The sequence below is a fragment of the Procambarus clarkii genome, chromosome 19 (assembly GCF_040958095.1).
Source record: "Procambarus clarkii isolate CNS0578487 chromosome 19, FALCON_Pclarkii_2.0, whole genome shotgun sequence".
NCBI lineage: Eukaryota > Metazoa > Arthropoda > Malacostraca > Decapoda > Cambaridae > Procambarus > Procambarus clarkii.
In genome coordinates, this window is record NC_091168.1 from 13,448,501 (window position 1) to 13,464,966 (window position 16,466).

Below are 16,466 nucleotides of genomic sequence, written 5' to 3' on the forward strand. Positions count from 1 at the left end.
GCAAACAGGATGGTATGGTGGATACTACCTACTGTAGGATGGGTATAGGGTCCATTACCACCTGTTATTAGGGTAAGGGGTCCATTCAACTTGTTGGATGGGTTTCGGCCCAACAACTGCCCATAGGATGGATTTGGGGACTACTATCATCTACAGGATGAGTATGGGGTCCACTACTGCCCACTGAATTGGTATATTCAAATTCAAATTCAAAATTCAAATGTTTATTCAGGTAAAGTACATACATACAAGGTGTGATACAAACATTGATGGATTTATAGATAGAGCTAGTACATACAATGCCTAAAGCCACTATTACGCAAAGCGTTTCGGGCAGAAAAAACACTAAAGAATAAAACTTAATACTAATTGAGATTAAAGTATAAATTGTGTTGAGAAAAAATAAAAATAAAAAAGGGGGGAACATGGCAGAAAAATAGCAAATATACAATTTGGTCGACAAACAGCATTGCTTAAAATAACAGACATGGGTTGACATTTAAGGGGTAAGGTAGGTTACAGGGAGTTAATTAGGTAGCGCTTAGTTTTTATCTTAAACTGGTTGGGAGAGGTACAGTATTTAACATGATTAGAAAGGACATTCCACATTCTGGGTCCCTTGATTTGTAGAGTTTTTCTAGTTTGATTAAGTCGTACTCATGGAATATCAAATAAGTATTTGCTTCTGGTGTGGTGCTCATGGGTTCTGTTACAACCTTCTAAGAAGCTTTTAAGGTCAGGATTGACATTACAGTTCAGCGTTTTATATATACATATGACAATGTCAGACCACGGAGGAAAATGAAACAGGAGTTTCCTTAAGTACTTTCGTATATTAAATACATCTTCAGAAGGAATCTGAATCATTCCTTCTGAAGATGTATTTAATATACGAAAGTACTTAAGGAAACTCCTGTTTCATTTTCCTCCGTGGTCTGACATTGTCACATTCTTAATCACGTGTTTATTTTCGTGATATACACACACACACACACATATATATATATATATATATATATATATATATATATATATATATATATATATATATATATATATATATATATATATGCGAACAAGCCTGAATGGTCCCCAGGACAATATGCAACTGAAAACTCACACCCCAGAAGTGACTCGAACCCATACTCCCAGAAGCAACGCAACTGGTATGTACAAGACGCCTTAATCCACTTGACCATCACGACCGGACAAAATGAGGTGATAGCCGAGGCTATTTGAACCACCCCACCGCCGGCACTCGGATAGTAATCTTGGGCATAGCATTTTACCAAATCACCTCATTCTTTGGGGCACACGTGAGGAACACAAATGCGAACAAGCCTGAATGGTCCCCAGGACAATATGCAACTGAAAACTCACACCCCAGAAGTGACTCGAACCCATACTCCCAGAAGCAACGCAACTGGTATGTACAAGACGCCTTAATCCACTTGACCATCACGACCGGACAAAATGAGGTGATAGCCGAGGCTATTTGAACCACCCCACCGCCGGCACTCGGATAGTAATCTTGGGCATAGCATTTTACCAAATCACCTCATTCTTTGGGGCACACGTGAGGAACACAAATGCGAACAAGCCTGAATGGTCCCCAGGACAATATGCAACTGAAAACTCACACCCCAGAAGTGACTCGAACCCATACTCCCAGAAGCAACGCAACTGGTATGTACACGACGCCTTAATCCACTTGACCATCACGACCGGACAAAATGAGGTGATAGCCGAGGCTATTTGAACCACCCCACCGCCGGCACTCGGATAGTAATCTTGGGCATAGCATTTTACCAAATCACCTCATTCTTTGGGGCACACGTGAGGAACACAAATGCGAACAAGCCTGAATGGTCCCCAGGACAATATGCAACTGAAAACTCACACCCCAGAAGTGACTCGAACCCATACTCCCAGAAGCAACGCAACTGGTATGTACAAGACGCCTTAATCCACTTGACCATCACGACCGGACAAAATGAGGTGATAGCCGAGGCTATTTGAACCACCCCACCGCCGGCACTCGGATAGTAATCTTGGGCATAGCATTTTACCAAATCACCTCATTCTTTGGGGCACACGTAAGGAACACAAATGCGAACAAGCCTGAATGGTCCCCAGGACAATATGCAACTGAAAACTCTATGCTATGCCCAAGATTACTATCCGAGTGCCGGCAGTGGGGTGGTTCAAATAGCCTCGGCTATCACCTCATTTTGTCCGGTCGTGATGGTCAAGTGGATTAAGGCGTCTTGTACATACCAGTTGCGTTGCTTCTGGGAGTATGGGTTCGAGTCACTTCTGGGGTGTGAGTTTTCAGTTGCATATTGTCCTGGGGACCATTCAGGCTTGTTCGCATTTGTGTTCCTCACGTGTGCCCCAAAGAATGAGGTGATTTGGTAAAATGCTATGCCCAAGATTACTATCCGAGTGCCGGCGGTGGGGTGGTTCAAATAGCCTCGGCTATCACCTCATTTTGTCCGGTCGTGATGGTCAAGTGGATTAAGGCGTCTTGTACATACCAGTTGCGTTGCTTCTGGGAGTATGGGTTCGAGTCACTTCTGGGGTGTGAGTTTTCAGTTGCATATTGTCCTGGGGACCATTCAGGCTTGTTCGCATTTGTGTTCCTCACGTGTGCCCCAAAGAATGAGGTGATTTGGTAAAATGCTATGCCCAAGATTACTATCCGAGTGCCGGCGGTGGGGTGGTTCAAGTAGCCTCGGCTATCACCTCATTTTGTCCGGTCGTGATGGTCAAGTGGATTAAGGCGTCGTGTACATACCAGTTGCGTTGCTTCTGGGAGTATGGGTTCGAGTCACTTCTGGGGTGTGAGTTTTCAGTTGCATATTGTCCTGGGGACCATTCAGGCTTGTTCGCATTTGTGTTCCTCACGTGTGCCCCAAAGAATGAGGTGATTTGGTAAAATGCTATGCCCAAGATTACTATCCGAGTGCCGGCGGTGGGGTGGTTCAAATAGCCTCGGCTATCACCTCATTTTGTCCGGTCGTGATGGTCAAGTGGATTAAGGCGTCTTGTACATACCAGTTGCGTTGCTTCTGGGAGTATGGGTTCGAGTCACTTCTGGGGTGTGAGTTTTCAGTTATATATATATATATATATATATATATATATATATATATATATATATATATATATATATATATATATATATATATATAAATATATATATATATATATATATATATATATATATATATATATATATATATATATAAATATATATATATATATATATATATATATATATATAAATATATATATATATATGTATATATATATATATATATATATATATATGTCGTACCTAGTAGCCAGAACTCACTTCTCAGCCTACTATTCAAGGCCCGATTTGCCTAATAAGCCAAGTTTTCCTGAATTAATATATTTACTATAATTTTTTTCTTATGAAATGATAAAGCAACCCTTTTCTCTATGTATGAGGTCAATTTTTTTTTATTGGAGTTAAAATTAACGTAGATATATGACCGAACCTAACCAACCCTACCTAACGTAACCTAACCTATATTTATAGGTAAGGTTAGGTTAGGTAGCCAAAAAAAGCTAGGTTAGGTTAGGTTAGGTAGGTTAGGTAGATGAAAAAACATTAATTCATGAAAACTTGGCTTATTAGGCAAATCGGGCCTTGAATAGTAGGCTGAGAAGTGCGTTCTGGCTATTAGGTACGACATATATATATATATATATATATATATATATATATATATATATATATATATATATATATATATATATATATATATATTATTAAATATGACCGAAAAAGTAAGATTAATAATTCTAACACGAATTTTCTCAATCTTTCGTACATTTCTTTTCACTGTTGGAGGTAAATCAAAAATCAATTCTCCAAAATTCATTTTTATTTCTAGTCTGACGCGACACGAGCGCGTTTCGTAAAACTTATTACATTTTCAAAGACTTTAGTATACAAATACACAACTGAATAGAACTTACGCATCTCCGATTTTGTTTATATCTACATTTGAGTGAGGTGGATGGGGTGAGGTGGCATTAATAGGGTATTAATTTCATCAACACAAGACAGAACAAGAGGTGGCATTATTAGGGTATTAATTTCATCAACACAAGACAGAACACGAAACAATGGGTATTGAATAGAAGTGATTGTAGAAAGCCTATTGGTCCATATTTCTTGATGCTTCTATATTGGAGCGGAGTCTTGAGGTGGGTAGAATATAGTTGTGCATTAATTGGCTGTTGATTGCTGGTGTTGACTTCTTGATGTGTAGTGCCTCGCAAACGTCAAGCCGCCTGCTATCGCTGTATCTATCGATGATTTCTGTGTTGTTTACTAGGATTTCTCTGGCGATGGTTTGGTTGTGGGAATTGATTATATGTTCCTTAATGGAGCCCTGTTGCTTATGCATCGTTAAACGCCTGGAAAGAAATGTTGTTGTCTTGCCTATATACTGGTTTTTTTTTGGAGCTTACAGTCCCCAAGTGGGCATTTGAAGGCATAGACGACGTTGGTCTCTTTTAAAGCGTTCTGTTTTGTGTCTGGAGAGTTTCTCATGAGTAGGCTGGCCGTTTTTCTGGTTTTATAGTAAATCGTCAGTTGTATCCTCTGATTTTTGTCTGTAGGGATAACGTTTCTATTAACAATATCTTTCAGTTATAATATTATGTTAATAATATTAACAATATTAGGCCCGATTTGCCTAATAAGCCAAGTTTTTATGAATTAATTGTTTTTCGGCTACCTAACCTAACCTAACCTAACTTTTTCGGCTACCTAACCTAACCTAACCTATAAAGATAGGTTAGGTTAGGTTAGGTAGGGTTGGTTAGGTTCGGTCATATATCTTTGTTAATTTTAACTCCAATAAATAAAAATTGACCTCATACATAATTAAATGGGTAGCTTTATCATTTCATAAGAAAAAAATTATAGAAAATATATTAATTCAGGAAAACTTGGCTTATTAGGCAAATCGGGCCTTGCATAGTAGTCTGAGAAGTGCGTTCTGGCTACTAGGTACGACATATATATATATATATATATATATATATATATATATATATATATATATATATATATATATATATATATATATATATATATATATGTGAGAGGAAGTGCAGAGACTTAATATCTAACATATTCAGAGATTTGAGTAGGGGTACCGAGTGATGTCTGGGGCCGGAGTTGGATATTGTCCTAATAGCAGCTTTGTGTTGAGCAGTTAGAGGACGTAAATGATTTTGGGTAGTAGAACCCCAAGCACAAATACCATAGTTGAGATAAGGATAGATGAGGGAGTAATAGAGCGTCATATGTACAGCGTAATATGTTCCTCTTCCGCCCAAAGGATGTGTGTGGCGTCCACTATACAGCCCACAAGATGGGTATAAGGTCCACTACTGCCCACAGGATGGGTATGAGGTCCACTACTGCCCACAGGATGGGTATGAGGTCCACTACTGCCCACAGGATGGGTATGGAGGCCACGTCCATCCACAGGATGGATATATGCTCCACTACCGCCCACAAAATGAGTATGAGGTCCGCTACCGCCCACATGATGGGTATTGGCTCGACAACCACTCACAGGATGGGCATGGGGGACCTCTACCACCCACAGAATGGCTATGGGGTACACTACTGCCGACAGGATTAGTATGGGGGCACTACCGCCTACAGGATGGGTATTGGGTCCACTACTGCCTACAGGATGGCTATGGGGTCACTGCCACCCACCGGGTGGGTATGGGGTCCACTTCTGCCCACAGGATGGGTATGGGATCCACTACCACCCACAGGGTGGGTATGAGGTCCACTACTGCCCACATGATGTGTATTGGGTCGACAACTACTCGCAGGATGGGTATGGGGGGGGCCACTTCCGCCCACAAGATGTGTATGGGGTCACTAGCACCCCACAGGATGGGTATGGGGTCCACTACTGCCTACAGAATGGCTATGGGGGGTCACTACCCCCCACAGGATAAGTATGGGGTTCACTTCCACCCGTAGGATGGGCAAGGAGTCCACTACCACCAACAGAATGAGTATATTGGGTCCACTACTGCCCACAGGATGGGTATGGGATTTATAATTATAATAAGCACTATTAGTTTATTAAGTTTATTATTACTTATTATGTTTATTATTACTACTTAATTATTATCAAATCAAATCAAATGTTTATTCAGGTAAAAGTACATACATAGAGGATTAGTTACAAACATAATGTTGGATTTATAGATAGAGCTTGTACATACAATACCTAAAGCCACTAGTACACATAGCGTTTCAGGCAAGGTGAGGTGGGGAAAAAACACTTAGATTAAAACTTAATAGTAATTGAACTTAAAGTATAAATTGTGTCGAAAGAAACAAAATAAAAGATAAAAAAGGGGGAACATGGTAGAAAATAACCAATATACAAGTTGGTCAACAAACAGCATTGTTTAAAAATAGTAAGACATGGGTTGACATTTAGGGGTAAGGTAGGTTACATGGAGTTAATTAGGTAGTACTTAGTTTTCATCTTAAACTGGTTGAGAGAGGTACAGCCTTTGACATGATTGGGAAGGTCATTCCACATTCTGGGTCCCTTGATTTGTAGAGCATTTCTAGTTTGATTAAGTCGTACTCTTGGAATATAAAAAAGATATTTGTTTCTGGTGTGGTGCACATGAGTTCTGTTACAACCTTCTAAGAAGCTAATAAGGTCAAAATTGACATTACAATTCAGAGTTTTAAATATATAGAGTACACATGAGAGGATGTGCAGTGACTTAATATCTAACATATTCAGAGAATATATTTTAATTAAGTACCTAATTTCATCTTCATAGTTTCCTACGCTGTGCTTTAAAATTGTTCTGTATCTAATGTTACCCAATCTCCCAATCTTTATCTTTATGTACTTAATCAAATCAACTTTACCATTGTGATCATTGCTGTCTTCTTATATGTGCTAGCAATATGCTGTATTGTGCCTATTAATCTTTGTTAAATTACCATTCAAGCTGTCAATGCAATCCATCTGAGCTACTTATGTGATTTAATATACATTCAAATCTCTCTCATCTCATTTTTTCTTGCAATGTACTTGTTATCATTTTATAAATTTTGCTAGTATTTACCTACTTAAAATTTTCTGTTAGATTATGGACCTGCCCGAAATTCTGTGCGTACTAGTGACTTTACAAGAATGTAATCACTATTTTATGTATCCTCACAATCCCAATGTACTTTCTTGTATAAATAAATAAATAAATAAATAAATAAATAAATAAATAAATAAATAAATAAATAAATAAATAAATAAATAGTTATTACATATAATAAGGGTGCTTTCCAAATAAAGATTATATACAATAGTTTATGCTTTGAAAATCTTTGAAAAGAAAAAAGAGAATGGATTGTAGGAACGTCAACAGAAAAGGATGTTACAGTATATTGGAATGTCTATGGGGTACACCAAAATGAAATCAAAATCGAAATGTTTATTCAGGTAAAAATACATGCATAGAAGATGAGTTACAAACATAATGTTGGATTTATAGGTAGAGTTAGTACATAAAATATATAAAGTAACTAATACTCACAGCGCTTCGGGCAAGGTGTGGGTAGAAAAACCCTTTAGACTAAAGATTAATACTTACTGAGAATAAAGTATAAATTGTGTTGAAATACGGAAAAAAGGGGGGTAGGGGGAACAGGGCAGAAATCAGCAATTATACAACTTCGTCAACAAACAGTATTGTTTGAAAATAGCAAGACATAGGTTGACATTTAGGGGGTAAGATAGGTTACATGGAGTTTATTAGGAAGAGTACTTAGATTTTCTCTTAAACTGGTTGAAGGAGGAACAGCATTTGACATGATTGGGGAGGTCATTTCACATTCTGAGTCCCTTGATTTGTAGAGTATTTCTAGTTTGGTTAAGGTGGGCTCGTGGAATATCAAATAGGAATTTGTTTCTGGTGTGGTGCTCATGGGTTCTGTTACAACCTTCTAGGAAACTGTTAAGGTCAATATTGACATTATAGTTCTGAGTCTTATTTATATATAGAGTACACGTGAGAGGATGTGCAGTGATTTAATATCTAACATGTTCAAAGATTTGAGTAAGGGTACCGAGTGCTGTCTGGGGCCAGAGTTAGATTTTGTTCTAATAGCAGCTTTGTGTTGAGTAATTAGAGAACGTAAATGATTTTGGGTAGTAGAACCCCAAGCACAGATACCGTAATTAAGATAAGGATAGATGAGAGAGTAATAGAGTAATGCTACTGCAAACAGGATGAATATAGGGGTCCAAAACAAGTCACACGATGCTTATGGGATCCATAAAGGATAGGTATTGGGCCATCCACCATTTTTTGGACAGGTATGGGGTCCTCTACCACCTTTTGGATAGGTATGGGGTCCTCTACAACCCACAGGATGTGTATGGGGTCTACTACCACCCCTACTACCCACAGAATTATTATGGGGTCCATTACCGCCCACAGGATGGTTATAGGATCCATTCCCGCCCACAGGATGGGTATGGGGTCCACTACCGCCTACAGGATGGGTATGGGATCACTACCGTATAAATCTATAATCTTGAGGTGCTTCCGGGGCTTAGCGTCCCCGCGGCCCGGTCGTCGACCAGGCCTCCTGGTTGCCGGACTGATCAACCAGGCTGTTGGACGCGGCTGCTCGCAGCCTGACGTACGAGTCACAGCCTGGTTGATCAGGTATCCTTTGGAGGTGCTTATCCAGTTCTCTCTTGAACACTGTGAGGGGTCGGCCAGTTATGCCCCTTATGTGTAGTGGAAGCGTGTTGAACAGTCTCGGACCTCTGATGTTGATAGAGTTCTCTCTCAGAGTACTAGTTGCACCTCTGTTTTTCAACGGGGGTATTCTGCACATCCTGCCATGTCTTCTGGTCTCATGTGATGTTATTTCTGTGTGCAGGTTTGGGACCAGCCCCTCTAATATTTTCCACGTGTAAATTATTATGTACCTCTCCCGCCTGCGCTCAAGGGAGTACAGTTTTAGGCTCTTTAGTCGGTCCCAATAGTTTAGATGTTTTACTGAGTGGATTCTAGCAGTAAAGGATCTCTGCACGCTCTCCAGTTCAGTAATTTCTCCAGCTTTGAAAGGTGCTGTCATTGTGCAGCAGTACTCCACTCTAGAGAGCACAAGCGTTTTGAAAAGTATCATCATCGGTATAGCATCTCTAGTGTGAAAAGTTCTTGTTATCCAACCTGTCATTTTTCTTGCAGTTGTGACGGCTACTTTATTGTGTTCTTTAAAGGTAAGGTCTTCCGACATGAGTACACCCAGATCCTTTACATTGCCTTTTCGTTCTATGTTATGATTTGCCTGAGTTTTGTACGTGTTTCCGTTTTTATATTTTCATTTTTTCCATAGCGCATGAGCTGGAACTTATCTTCGTTAAACACCATATTATTTTCTGTAGCCCATAGAAAGACCTGATCTACATCTGACTGGAGGTTCGCCGTGTCCTCTATGTTGCCTACTCTCATGAAGATCCTAGTGTCATCTGCAAAGGATGATACAGTGCTATAGGTTGTGTTCTTGTCTATGTCCGAAATGAGGATGAGAAAAAGTACTGGAGCAAGCACAGTACCCTGGGGGACTGAGCTCTTCACGGTTGATGGGCTGGATTTTATTTTGTTGACTATTACTCATTGGGTTCTGTTGGTCAGGAAATTGTAGATCCATCTGCCTATTTTTCCGGTAATTCCTTTTGAACGCATTTTATGTGCAATAACACCATGGTCACATTTATCAAAAGCTTTTGCGAAATCTGTGTAAATTACATCCGCGTTATGTTTGTCTTCCATAGCATCTAATGCCATATCATAGTGGTCCAGCAACTGCGACAGGCAAGAGCGCCCTGTTCTGAAACCATGTTGTCCACAGGATGGGTATGGGGGTCCACTACCAACCAAAGGATGAGTATTGGATCCCCTACCACTTACAGGATGAGTATGGGGTCCACTACCACCCACAGGAGGGGTATGGGGTTCACTACCACACACAGGAAGGGGTATGGGGTCCACTACCACCCACAAGATCGGTATGGGGTCCACTACCACCCGCAGGATGGGTATGGGGTCCACTACCACCTACAAGATGGGAATGGGGTCCAATACCACCCATACGATGGGTATGGGGGTCCACTACCACTCACACTACGGGTATGGGGTCCACTACCACCCACAAGAAGGGTATGGGTTCACTACCACCTACAGGATGAGAATGGGGTCCACTACCACCCACAAGATGGGTATGGGGTCCACTACCACCCACAAGATGGGTATGGGGTCCACTACCACCCACAGGATGAGTATGGGGTCCACTACCACCCACAAGAAGGGTATGGGTCCACTAACGCCCACAGGATGAGTATGGGGTCCACTACCACCCACAAGATGGGTATGGGGCCCACTACCACCCACAAGAAGGGTATGGGTCCACTACCCTCCACAGGATTGGTATGGGGTCCACTACCACCCATACAATGGGCATAGGGTCCACCACCACTCACAGGATGGGTTTGGGGTCCACTGCCACCCACAGGATAAGTATGGGGTCCACTACCACCTACAAGATGGGTATGGGGTCCACTACCACCCACAAGATGGGTATGGGGTTCACTACCACCCACAAGACGGGTATGGGGTCCACTACCACTCACAAGACGGGTATGGGGTCCACTACCACCCACAAGATGGGTATGGAGTCCACTACCACCCACAAGACGGGTATGTGGTTCACTACCCCCCACAAGATGGGTATGGGGTCCACTACCACCCACAAGACGGGTATGGGGTCCACTACCACCCACAATATGGGTATGGGGTTCACTACCCCCCACAAGATGGGTATGGGTCCACTACCACCCACAAGATGGGTATGGGGTCCACTACCACCCACAAGATGGGTATGGGGTTCACTACCCCCCACAAGATGGGTATGGGTCCACTACCACCCACAAGACGGGTATGGGGTTCACTACCCCCCACAAGATGGGTATGGGGTCCACTACCACCCACAAGATGGGTATGGGGTTCACTACCCCCCACAAGATGGGTATGGAGTCCACTACCACCCACAAGACGGGTATGGGGTTCACTACCCCCCACAAGATGGGTATGGGGTCCACTACCACCCACAAGACGGGTATGGGGTCCACTACCACCCACAAGATGGGTATGGAGTCCACTACCACCCACAAGACGGGTATGGGGTTCACTACCACCCACAAGATGGGTATGGGGTCCACTACCACCCACAAGATGGGTATGGGGTCCACTACCACCCACAAGATGGGTATGGGGTCCACTACCACCCACAAGATGGGTATGGGGTCCACTACCACCCACAAGATGGGTATGGGGTCCACTACCACCCACAAGATGGGTATGGCATCCACTACCACCCACAAAATGGGTATGGGGTCCACTACCACCCACAAGATGGGTATGGGGTCCACTACCACCCACAAGATGGGTATGGGGTCCACTACCACCCACAAGATGGGTATGGCATCCACTACCACCCACAAGATGGGTATGGGGTCCACTACCACCCACAAGATGGGTATGGGGTCCACTACCACCCACAATATGGCTATGGGGTCCACTACCGCAATATAAACAATTGGAACAGACAAATATGGACGGGAGATGCAGATGTACAAGCTTAAAAGCTTTAGAGTCCATAAAAGTGCTGGAATATTGTAACAAAAAAAGACTATATAGTAGCTAATGTGAAAATATTTAAGTGAATAAAATAAAGATTAATTGATAATTACCAAAGTTATCAATTTATGAAACAGATTGACAAATTTTAAGTTCCAAGCTTATACAATATTGTGAAATTGAGAGTCTATGTAGTAACATAGATTGGTAAATCATAAATATTGTAAGTTATATTGTTAGCCAACCTGGCATATGCCGCTGATGTTATCCTCTCGATATGAGCTTCAGGGGACAGGTCTGGCGTGATATCAACCCCCAAGTCTTTCTCTCTCTCTCTCACTCTTGAAGTATTTCATCTCCTAAGTGATACCTTATATCTGGTCTCCTGCTCCCGACACCTATCATCATTACATTACATTTGCTTGGCTTAAACTCTAACAACCATTTGTTCGACCATTCCTGCAGCTTGTCCAGGTCTTCTTGAAGCCTCAAGCTGTCCTCCTTTGTCTTAATCCTTCTCATAATTTTGGCGTCGTCAGTAAACATTGAGAGGAATGAGTCTATACCCTCTGGGAGATCATTTATGTATATCAGAAACAGGATAGGTCCGAGTACAGAGCCCTGTGGGATTCCACTGGTGACTTCACGCCAGTCTGAGGTCTCACCCCTCACTGTAACTCTCTGCTTCCTATTGCTTAGGTACTCCCTTATCCACTGGAGCGCCCTACCAGTTACTCCTGCATGTTTATCCAGCTCATACATCAGCCTTTTATGGGGTACTGAGTCAAAGGCTTTCTGACAGTCCAAAAAAAATGCAGTCCGCCCATCCTTCTCTTTCTTGCTTAATCTTTGTCACCTGATCGTAGAATTCTATTAAGCCTGTAAGGCAAGATTTACCCTCCCTGAACCCATGTTCATAGGTTGTCGCGAAGTCCCTTCTCTCCAGATGTGTTACTAGGTTTTTTCTCACGATCTTCTCCATCACCTTGCATGATATACAAGTTAAAAACACTGGCATGTAGTGCAGTGCCTCTTGTCTGTCACCCTTTTTGAATATTGGTACTACATTAGCCGTCTTCCATATTTCTGGTAGGTCTCCCGTTTCCAGTGACCTACTATACCCTATGGAGAGTGGCAAACAAAGTGCCCCTGCACACTCTTTCAATACCCATGGTGAGATTCCGTCCGGCCCAACAGCCTTTCTCACGTCCAGCTCCAATAGGTGCTTTTTGACCTCATCTCTTGTAATTTCGAACCCTTCCAAGGTCGCCTGGTTTGTTGCCACCTCTTCTAGCACCGTGACCTCTCCTTGTTCTATTGTAAAGACCTCCTGGAACCTTTTGTTGAGTTCTTCACACACCTCTTTGTCATTCTCTGTGTACCTGTCCTCACCAGTCCCAAGTTTCATCACCTGTTCCTTCACTGTCGTCTTCCTCCTGATGTGACTGTGTAGTAGCTTTGGTTCGATCTTGGCTTTATTAGCTATATCATTTTCATACCTTTTCTCAGCTGCTGTTCTCGCACTAACATACTCGTTCCTGGTTCTCTGGTATCTCTCTCTACTTTCTGGTGTTCTGTTATTACGGAAGTTCCTCCATGCCCTTTTGTTCAGCACCTTTGCTTTCATACATTCCATATTAAACCACGGATTCTTCTTTTGCTTTTCGTTTTTTTCCTGTAGGGCCGCGATAAACCTGCTTACAGCCTCCTGACACTTTTGGGTGACATAGTCCATCATGTCTTGTACAGATTTGGTTCTGAGTTCTGTGTCCCATTGTATATCCCTTTGGAATTTATTCATCTCCTCATAGTTTCCCTTTCGGTACGCAAGCCCTTTGTTTCCCAGTTCTTTTTTGGGGGAGATAATTCCTAGCTCAACCAGGTACTCAAAGCTCAATACACTATGATCACTTATTCCCAAGGGGGCTTACAACTTAACTTCCCTTATATCCGACTCATTTAGGGTAAATATCAGATCAAGCATTGCTGGTTCATCCTCTCCTCTCATTCTTGTCGGTCCCTTGACGTGTTGATTTAGAAAGTTTCTTGTTGCCACGTCCAGCAGCTTAGCTCTCCATGTGTCTGGTCCTCCATGCGGGTCTCTGTTCCCCAAATGGTTCATCCCATGGTTGAAGCCTCCTATGATCAATAGTCTGGATCCGTTCCTGCTAGCCACAGAAGCTGCTCTCTCTATTATATTGAGGGTGGCCAAGTTGTTTCTATCATATTCCTGTCTGGGTCTTCTGTCGTTCGGTGGGGGGTTATATATGCCTACTACTATAATTTTCTGTCCTCCAGTTGCTATATGTAGTCACTGAAACCTTCGCAGCTCTGATTAACCATCTCTTCAAAACTCCAACCTTTTCTTATCAGCAAAGCTACACCACCTTCTCTCCCTTCTCTCTCTTTCCTCACTACATAGTAGTCCTTTGGAAACACTGCATTTGTTATGGTTTTCGTTAGCTTTGTTTCTGTGAGTGCTATTATATCTGGGTTTTCTTTTAGTGCCCATTCTCCAAGTTCACTTGTTTTATTTGTAATCCCATCTATGTTAGTGTACATCGCCTTGCAGCTCACTTTCTTCTGTTCATTTTCTTATCTCCTTCTTGGCCAGCGTTCTGCTGGTGTGGGAAACTGTTCCGTGGGTGTGAAGATCTGTGAGGTGGTTTGCAGGGTCTCAGAGGATTTTGGGGTGGGGGTGGGGATTCAAGGGAAGGGGGGACAGGTAGGGTATGGGGTAAGGCGATAGGGGGCACATGGAGGATACGGGATGAGGAGGAGGAGGGATAGGGAGGGTATGGGATGAAGGGGGAGGGGGAACAGGGGGGGGGGGAAGTGTGTGTGTGTGTGTGTACTCACCTAATTGTATTCACCTAATTGTGCTTGCGGGGGTTGAGCTTTGGCTCTTTGGTCTCGCCTCTCAACTGTCAATCAACTGGTGTACAGATTCCTGAGCCTACTGGGCTCTATCATATCTACATTTGAAACTGTGTATGGAGTCAGCTCCACCACATTACTTCCTAGTGCATTCCATTTATTAACTACTCTGACACTGAACAAATTCTTTCTAACGTCTCTGTGGCTCATCTGGGTACTAAGTTTCCACCTGTGTTTCCTTGTTCGTGTCTCAACCGTGCTGAAGAGTTTGTCTTTGTCCACCCTGTCAATTCCCCTGAGAATTTTGTAGGTGGTTATCACGTCTCCCCTTACTCTTCTGTTTTCCAGGGATGTGAGGTTCAGCTCCTTTAGCCTTTCCTCGTAGCTCATTCCTCTCAGTTCCGGGACGAGCCTGGTGGCATACCGCTGAATCTTCTTTCTAGCTTTGTCATGTGTTTAACTAGGTATGAACTCCAATTTGACTCTTACAGGATTTCACCTCCCAGATGATACCTTGTGTTCAGCCTCCTGCTCTCTTCGCCTAATTTCCTTACTTTACACTTTCCTGAGTTGAACTTTAGCTGCCATTTTTTAGACCATTCCTCTAGTTTGCCCAGGTCATCCTGTAGTCTCTATCTATCTTCATCCGTCTTGATTCTTCTCGTAATTTTTGCATCATCAGCAAATATTGACAGGAACGAGTCTATATCCTCCGGAAGATCGTTTACATATATTAGAAACAGGATGGGTCCAAGTACTGAGCCCTGTTGGACTCCGCTGGTGACATCTCGCCACTCTGATGTCTCCCCCCTCACCGTTACTCGCTGTTTCCTGTTGCTTAAGTATTCCCTTATCCACTGGAGCACCTTCCCTTTTACTCCTGCCTTTTGCTCCAACTTTTTTAACAGCCTTTTGTGGGGTACTGTATCAAAGGCTTTCTGGCAGTCCAGGAAAATGCAGTCAGCCCACCCTTCTCTTTCCTGCCTAATTTTTGTTGCCTGGTCATAGAATTCTATTAAACCTGTGAGGCACGATTTACCATCCCTGAACCCATGTTGGTGGTGCGTTACAAAGTTATTTCCCTCCAGATGCTCTACGAGCCTTTTCCTCACGATCTTCTCCATCACCTTGCATGGTATACAAGTTAAGGAAACTGGCCTGTAGTTCAGTGCCTCTTGCCTGTCACCCTTCTTGTATATTGGGACCACGTTAGCTGTCTTCCAACTTTCTGGTAAGTCTCCTTTTTCCAGTAACCTGTTATACACCATAGAGAGTGGCACACTTAGTGCTTCTGCACCTTCCTTTAGTATCCATGGTGAGATTCTGTCAGGCCCAACAGTTTTTGTCACATCCAGCTCCAGCAGACACCTTTGTATTCACCTAGTTGTGTTTGCGGGGGTTGAGCTTTGCTGTTTCGGCCCGCTTCTCAACTGTCAATCAACTGTTTACTAACTACTTTTTTTCCACACCACACACACACACACACACACACACACACACACACACACACACACACACACACACACACACACACACACACACACACACACACACCCCAGGAAGCTGCCCGTGACAGCTGACTAACTCCCAGGTACCTATTTACTGATAGGTAACAGGGGCATTCAGGGTGAAAGAAACTTTGCCCTTTTGTTTCTGCCTCGTGCGGGAATCGAACCCGCGCCACAGAATTACGAGTCCTGCGTGCTATCCACCAGGCTACCAGGCCCCCTAAACCAGGCTATCAAAAGGCTCCCTTTTGTGTGTGTGTGTGTGTGTGTGTGTGTGTGTGTGTGTGTGTGTGTGTGTGTGTACTCACCTAGTTGTACTCACCTAGTTGT

The 16,466-nt window shown here is 42.8% G+C and overlaps 1 protein-coding gene across 2 annotated transcripts in view; it reads left to right on the forward strand.

Annotated features, from left to right (window-relative positions):
- Positions 1 to 16,466, forward strand: part of LOC123757609 (kynurenine/alpha-aminoadipate aminotransferase, mitochondrial) — a 221,862-nt gene that overhangs the window by 22,020 nt on the left and 183,376 nt on the right. The window contains exon 2 of one of the 2 annotated variants that reach the window (XM_069326948.1): positions 15,717 to 15,859. The exons of the other annotated variant lie outside the window; for it this stretch is intronic. The gene's annotated coding sequence lies outside the window, so the exon portion shown is untranslated. The remainder of the gene's footprint in view (positions 1 to 15,716; positions 15,860 to 16,466) is intronic. 2 annotated transcript variants of the gene reach the window in all.